The 8038-nt window shown below is 33.5% G+C and overlaps 1 long non-coding RNA gene across 1 annotated transcript; it reads left to right on the top strand.

Moving 5' to 3' along the window:
• Positions 1 to 6466: 6466 nt before the first annotated feature.
• On the top strand, positions 6467 to 7309 carry LOC131617310 (uncharacterized). Its single transcript, XR_009288533.1, has 2 exons — positions 6467 to 6555; positions 7009 to 7309. It is a non-coding gene; the product is annotated as an uncharacterized LOC131617310 (long non-coding RNA).
• The last annotated feature ends 729 nt before the right edge of the window (positions 7310 to 8038 follow it).

Raw genomic sequence — 8038 nt, 5'->3', positions numbered from 1 at the left:
GTTAATCTGATTCTGATCCAGATTCTGATGATGATCCAGAGTCTGGTGGTAGTCATGATTCTGGAAGGGAAAACTCTGAAGATGAAGAGTCTAGAGGACAAGCTTCTGGAAACGATCATGAAGGTGGTGACTCTGGAGTAGCTGACTCTGAAGTAGCTCAAAGGCCACAAAGAGTCAGAACTATACCTAGAAGGTTTGCAGATTATGACATGTTGCAAGACACAGAAGTTGACTCAGAGGGAGATGTCATTCAGTGTGCCATGTTAGTAGATTTTGAACTAGTGGGTATTGAAGAAGCGCTCAAGAAGAAAGTTTGTCTGAATGCCATGAAAGAAGAACTTGAGGCTATAGAAAGAAACAAGACTTGGAAGCAGACAGAACTTCTAAAGAAGAAGAAATCCATCAGCGTCAAATGGGTTTTCAAAGTAAAGCTGAAGCCAGATGGATCAGTTGGTAAACATAAAGCGAGGCTAGTGGCAAGAGGTTTTCTTCAGAAACCTGGGCTAGATTATTTTGAGGTGTTTGCTCCTGTGGCTAGACATGAAACAATCAGACTGGTGATTGCTTTAGCTGCAAACAGAGGTTGGTCCTTGATGCATCTGGATGTAAAGTCTGCATTTCTGAACGGTCCATTACAAGAGGAGGTCTACGTGTCACAACCCCCTGGCTTTGTGAAAAAGAATCAGGAAGGGATGGTGTACAAATTACACAAAGCTCTGTATGGATTAAAGCAAGCACCCAGAGAATGGAATTTGAAGATTGATTCATTTTTCAAGAAGCAAGGGTTTCAGAAGTGTGAGATGGAATATGGAGTTTATGTGCAACATTCTGGAAGCAATATGATTCTGTTGTGTCTTTATGTTGATGACATATTGCTTACAGGGAGTTGTCCAGAAGATCTGATGAAGTTCAAAAAGGTGCTCATGAATGAGTTTGAGATTACAGACCTTGGAAAAATGTCATATTTCCTAGGGGTGGAGATTTTGTACTCAGAAGATGGTATCATTCTGCATCAGCTGAAGTATGAGTTAGAACTTCTGAAGAAATTCAAGCTGGAGAATTGAAAAGCTGCTGTTACACCGTCAGAAATGAATTAGAAGTTGGACTCTAACTCTGAAGGTGAAGATGTTGATGCTACGATCTTCAAACAGCTGGTGGGTTCTCTGAGGCATTTGTATAATACCAGGCCTAATATATGCTATGCAGTTGGATTGGTTAGTAGGTTCATGAGTAAACCTAAGTGGTCCCATTATCAAGCTGCTGTTAGAATCTTGAGGTATATCAAGGGAACTCTGAAGTTTGGCATATTGTTTCCTTCTGGGAGAAAGGAAGAATCAGAGTTATTGAGTTACTCTGACTCTGATTGGTGTGGAGACAGAGTTGATAGAAGGAGTACCTCTGGATATTTGTTTATGTTTCTGGGAGGTCCTATTTCTTGGAGTTCTAAGAAGCAAGTTGTTGTTGCTCTATCAACCTGTGAAGCTGAGTACATCGCAGGCGCTGTAGCTGCATGTCAAGCTGTGTGGCTTCTGAACTTATTAGAAGATCTGAAGATCAAAGTGAAGAAGCCTCTGAAGCTGATGATTGATAACAAGTCTGCAATCAATCTTGCCAAGAATCCGGTGTTACACGGAAGAAGCAAGCATATTGAGACTAAGTATCATTTCTTGAGAAGCCAAGTCCAGAATGGAACATTAGAAGTTGTGCACTGTAGCACCCAGAAGCAGATGGCAGATGTTCTGACGAAGGCGATCAAGACGGATCAATTTCTGCTCTTAAGGAATGGAATTGGCGTTGTCAGCTTTGATTAAAGAATATGAATTAAGGGATGGTATTGAAGAGTAATTCATATTCAGAAGATGAGCATCAGAAGTTCTGATGTGGGCTGATCTACTGATGGTTACTTAGAAGATAGTTTTGACCAGAAGTTCTACCTTCTGGGTCTCATTAGCTTAGCTGTTTAGTTAGTAAGGGTACTTTAGTATTTGTCAGTATTGTACTGTTTGTACCTTAAACTTGTTAACTAAGTTTAGTCTGTTAGGGCTTAGGTGGCAATTTTCTTTTGTATAAATAGCCTTGTAGTAGCTATCATTTATTAACAACGCAAGTAGAATATACATCTTTATTCTCTCATTAATCTTTGCGTCGTTATTCTCTTGTCATCATCTTTATTCATTGTGCACCAACAGTAGTTACTTCAAGAAAGAATGACGAATGTGATGGGGATGAAATAAGTGATGGACTTCAAGAAGACGGCATAGATGATGAAAAGGATGATGGATATGGTGATGAGTTCGACAAAGTTAAAAGAAATGGATGATGTTGTTTTAGGCTTGTACTTAAACATTAAACTTAAATAAACTATGTATTTTATCATTTTGCTAGACTTCAACTTATGAGTATTAAACTTATAGTATTAAATAATGTTAGACATTTTGTCTATTATGTATATTTTAGTTAATATTTGAAATTATCAATACAACTTTTTTGGTACATACAATTTACTTTTTGGTGCAATTATTATTTCAATTGTTTATTTAATGAAAAATATGGTAAAAAAATATTTCAGGTAACTTATAGATACATTTATTCGGTGTTCTCAAAATTTCACTTTTAGGGAACAATTTGTAATTGTTGTGAGATATGAAAATATTTTAAAAACAATGCCTTAGATAACTCAGAAAAAAGTCCCTTTTTCTATAGTTTAGGGTACGGTTTATGAAACTCTAGCAAAAAAAAAACAAATCCCCTTAAACAATAAACAACGCTCGCAGAGAGGACGGTTGGAAAACGTCTTATATTCTTTTAGGCAACATTTTTTCAAAGTTCAGGAAACACTTTTAATTGTTGTTAAAGAGGAAAATTGATGTAGTGCGCTAGTTGTAAATAACCAAAAATTGCTTATTATCGTGTCATAATGTCAAATTTTACTTCCATATCCTAAATATTTTTATTAAAAATGACACTCACAAAAAAAATTCTGTTTTGGGGGAGACAATGTCTTTCCTATTAAAATTTCTAAGGTTAAAATCCAAGATCTTACTGGTAAGACCATCCAAAACTCTGTCAAAATTAAAGATTTTACCATTACACCTAAGAAATATTAGGCCCTGGAATCCACAAAAGCGTACTAGACTTCCTCTACTATGAAATACAAACTCACTCTCCCCACTCCAATAGATAAAGAAGCCATCATCTATTGAAGGATATCGAAGAAAGGAACTCCTCCAATCATGATGTCTTCAACAATTTCTTGCAACTTTTATCAAATCAAAAAGTTAATTCGTCAGGTGAATCGACTCACACACTCTTAGGCAAAACAAAAGTTTTGTGATATTCACTATGCCAAATTTAGCTTTTAGCAGAACATCTACGAAAGCGCTTTTAGGCAAAAGCGCTGCTATAGGTTTTGCTAAAAATAAAACTAAAAAACAAGGGAAAAAAGCGCTGCTATAGTGGATCCTACGAAAACGCTTTTAAAAAGCGCTTTCTAAGGCTACCTTAAGAAAGCGCTTTATAAAAGCGCTGCTATAGGGTAAGATATGAAAGCGCTTTTGAAAGCGCTACTATAGGGGTAGGCTACAAAAGCGCTTTTTTTCTAAAAAGCACTGGTATAGGGCTAGTTACGAAGGCGCTTTTAAAAGCGCTGCCGTAGCTTATTTAAAATTAAAATTCTTAAAACGAAAGTAACAAAACGAGTTTTGCCTCTCATTATTCATTGTTCTTCTCTAAGATAAGGAAACCTTATACTTCGCAATTTCGTCTCCAAAATGTCGCGCTACTGCCACTCCGTCATCATTCCGTCATCCCTACTAATCTTGTCGCCCAAAAACACCGCCGTAGAGAACCTAACACCGCCTCGCAAAGCTCTCCGTCGCTTACTCAATCTCTTCGCTCCCCGGTCAGTTCTCTTCACCATCTCTCTTCTTTCTAACTTGTATTAATTTTAAGGTTCTATTCTACTTCAAATTCGAATTCCTTCCCTCTTTTTCATAAACCCTAGTTTTAGAAAAAAAATTGGTGAATCTTGAAATTGATTATTAGAATATCTGATTGCCAGGGTGTATGTATAATTATCACCATCCAAATACATTAGTTGTTAACACTGGTGACATTCTTCATATACTGTCGAATTCATATTCCACCAAATGCTAACTATGTTCTTAAGGTAACTTCCCAATCCTCTCCTCATCAAATTCTTTATAATTCTTATTCAATTTTGTCTAATTATCAACTTATTATCACATTATTGTTAATTACAGGGTCTTGATACTTTAAACCCAGTATTAATCATTAATGTCAAATTTAAGCTGGTAAGTTTCCTATTTAAAAATTCCATAGTCTCTTACAATTTGATGAATTGGAATATTTGGTTAAGTGCTAAATGATCTCATATGAATCTGTTGGAAGTTATTTAGATGCAGTGATTTAAGTGTTGTTATGGTTCATTGTTGTCTACAGATTGGTGAATACGACGAGACAATTGGAACATGTATCGCATTTGAAGAACACGGTGAGTTACATTTCATGGATGCAGAATACTTAAAAATAAAATTAGGTCTTGAAAATTATGTTATAGATACTCTGATAGGCTACACTTGAATAACACACACATAAAGACTGTCAGATTAGTATAAAATAGCACATAAACCAAGTATACAATTCATTTTCTGGTTGGTTATCAATGTCATCAAAGAGAAAACATGTGACTGAAAAATTGTTATGATGCTTTTAAAAGTAATATGTTTATATATACCAGTTTCCTTCCAAGTGATAACTGATTTTCAAAAGCTGATGCTTCATCCCACACTTCCTTAAAGTTATGGATTTAATGTATTTGTGTTCATGTGAATGGATTCCACGCTTCTAAACAAAATTATAAGAAAAAAAATGAAAAGAATGGGAATGGATTCCTCGCGTTCAAATCTTTCTCCAAGTTATGACAGTTTCTGGGTATAGAAATTACTACATTAATTATTTGTGTATTGTTCTGTTTCCTTTGGTATTCTGACTACTAGTGCTTGCTTAGTTTTGTTTAGTGCTCGGTTGAAATAAGAAGGTGAAAAATGTTGGAAGACATCATTTTTCTTTGAATTGAGATGCTAAACTATATTTTTTCTACTCATTATATAGAAAAGTTTATGCCTTCTTTTGCATTTTATGCATTGAGACTACATGTGAATTGTTTCATGTAAAAAGTTTATCAGAAATTGGCATTAAAGAAGATCAAAAGAAACTTTTTTGAAAAAGTTATTCAATCAAGCCCTTATTGCTTATTTCTCATTTTTCATTATACACTAACATGATGTGATTGTGTTATTTACCATTTTGATCATGAAAAATCTTAAATGGCATTGGTATGTACCATTCTGAAACCTAACTATGATCAAAATGGAATAAAGTAACTATAGGGATGGAATAGTGAAGACTTTTACTCCCAAAAAAACATGTGACAGGATAAAATTTATGGCTTGTGTACTTGGTTATGTGAATATAGGTTAAGCCCATTTAGTTTGACGTGTACAATAATTTTACCTTGACTTAGTTTTTAACTAAATGCTCATGATAATGGATATTCAATCTGTTGCTAAGTCTACTTGTTCTTCAACTAATAATTACTACTTCTAAGTGAGATTAATTGCATGTTATTATAGAGATAATCTGATTTACATGAAGCATGGTGGGTTGGTTAATTGGCAGATTAGGAAGATAGTGACTAAAGAGTGGTCATTATAAGTCAAAGGTTTAATTAAGGTATATGCTGTTATTTAACAAAATTGTTGTAGTTATAGCCTATATCATTCAATAAAATATAAATATATGTCATTATATATATATATATATATATATATATATATATATATATATATATATATATATATATATATATATATATATATATATATATATATATATATATATATATATATATATATATATATATATATATATATATATCTATTTTTATTGGACCAATTATCCGGGTATGAAGTTAATGGTTGATACGTAAGTGTGATTGTTCTAAATATTCGTGTATATTTATATATTTAATTATTTATGTGAGATTGTTCTAAATATATGTTTTTATTTTGTTAGAGCAATACAAGTATTCCGAAGTCAAAGAGAAACTCGAGTATCACGGACTAAATCAAGCAACATTACTTGGATCAAAGTGCAGGTACATTAGTTTTCACAATTTTGCTTATTATAGTTATGCTACTGGATAAAACAAGACAACTATACATTCTTATTTGTTTTTCTATGTAGTGTGCTCAACAGCGAAATAGTATAGATTGCGGATACTTCGTTTTGAGGTTTATCAAAGAAATCCTCCAAATGAATCGAATAGAGATTCCAATCACGGTATGGATTTATAACTTAGGATTTGTTATATTATTTATCAGATATTTCTTATAATTTATTACTTTTAATTAAATCATGTTTATGTTTTGTAGTACTTCGATAAAGTCAAGTGTGCTCATTACACGAAACTTCAGTTGGAAGAAATCAAAGAGGAATTGTGTCAATATTTTATTGCGCAAAGAATCATATAAGGTATGAATTAAAGAGGATTTCTGTTTTGGTGGTTACAAGTTAGAAGTTAGTTATTGTTTTCTGTTAGAGGTTTTAGGTAAAAGGTTGGTTAGAATTGTTAGTTATTGGAATTTTGTTAGTTTGACAAATAGGAAGGTTAGTTAGTGTCAGGGAAAGTTATGCTATTAGAACTAAATAGGTAATTAGTGAATGTTAGTTTTTAATAGCATAAAAATATGTTAGTTGGTTATAGATATATTAGTAAGAGAAGTTAATTTGAAATGGTGACGAAGTCTGTTAGAAATATATATACTTGACTCAACTTGAATGCGGATCGAATAGAATGCTTGGCTTCCAATTATATGCATTTATGTGTAGCTGTTCAAAATGGTAAATTGAGCTTGGATTTTGTATGGATGATATGCTGTAGTATCTTGGTTTCTTCTTTGAATTTGGTTTTCTGGTTTTATGCAGGGGCAGTTCATGATTGGTGTAGCAGGGCATTGGTTGAATTGAGATATGGCTAAGCTTGAAGTGAGGATAAGCAAGATGGAATCAAAAGGTTTTATTGAACATGGCTTGGAATGATGAGAATGATGTTGGAACATGTAGAATAGGTGGGATTAGTTTAGTTGTTTAGGGATGATTTTCTTATTGTTATAATGTAATGTGAATTGGTTTAGTTGTTTTGGTCATGTTAGAAATATGTGAATCGGTGTATATATATTTTGGATTAATTACAGTGGTATATAATGTAATGGTATAATTTATAATGCCTTTTTTGTATATAATCGAAATCGCTTCTTTGTTGAAATATTGGGATTACGATTGTAAATTATAGGTTTATGGGATAACAATGGTAAATTACAGGTTCATGAAATAATGCTGCCAAAAAAGCAGGTTTAGATATTATAAAAATAATAGGTTTATTAAAAACACTAACGAAAGCGCTTTTTAAGTAAAAGCGTTGCCTTAGTCCTATCTATGAAAGCACTTTTTAAGAAAAAGCGCTGCCTTAGACCTACCTACGACAGTGCTTTTGCCTAAACAAAAAGCGCTGCTAAAACCTATAGCAGCGCCATCTACGGCAGCGCTTTTAAAGCCCCAAAAAAGTGTTGTCGTAGGTCTTTTATGTAATAGTGATTCATGCAGAATTAAAGTAGAAAAAACTTACTCCATGAATCTCTTAATTGTGAGAGAAGATGTATTAACTTAATAACCCTGGCACCTATCTTATGGACAATCCACTGATTAAATTAATCATTTTTAAATAATCACATACCATACAAATGTAACTATTAATTTAGAGGAAGAAATATTAGAAGAAGAGCATAAAGGTATCATCAAAGGTATCATTTTAAAGGAGGAATATCTGGAATTATTCATGGCCTCTTGCTTGAAGAGAGTTTCGGTGGCGGCTATGGGAGGTTGGTTTGAAGGAAAGTGGCAATGGGACGATTTTGGCTTATTTGCGGGGGTTCCCGGTCTCACGGCCGATCTTGCT

This window comes from Vicia villosa, linkage group LG7, assembly GCF_029867415.1.
Source record: "Vicia villosa cultivar HV-30 ecotype Madison, WI linkage group LG7, Vvil1.0, whole genome shotgun sequence".
NCBI classification, from domain to species: Eukaryota; Viridiplantae; Streptophyta; class Magnoliopsida; order Fabales; family Fabaceae; genus Vicia; species Vicia villosa.
This window is presented reverse-complemented; position numbering and strand designations above follow the sequence as displayed.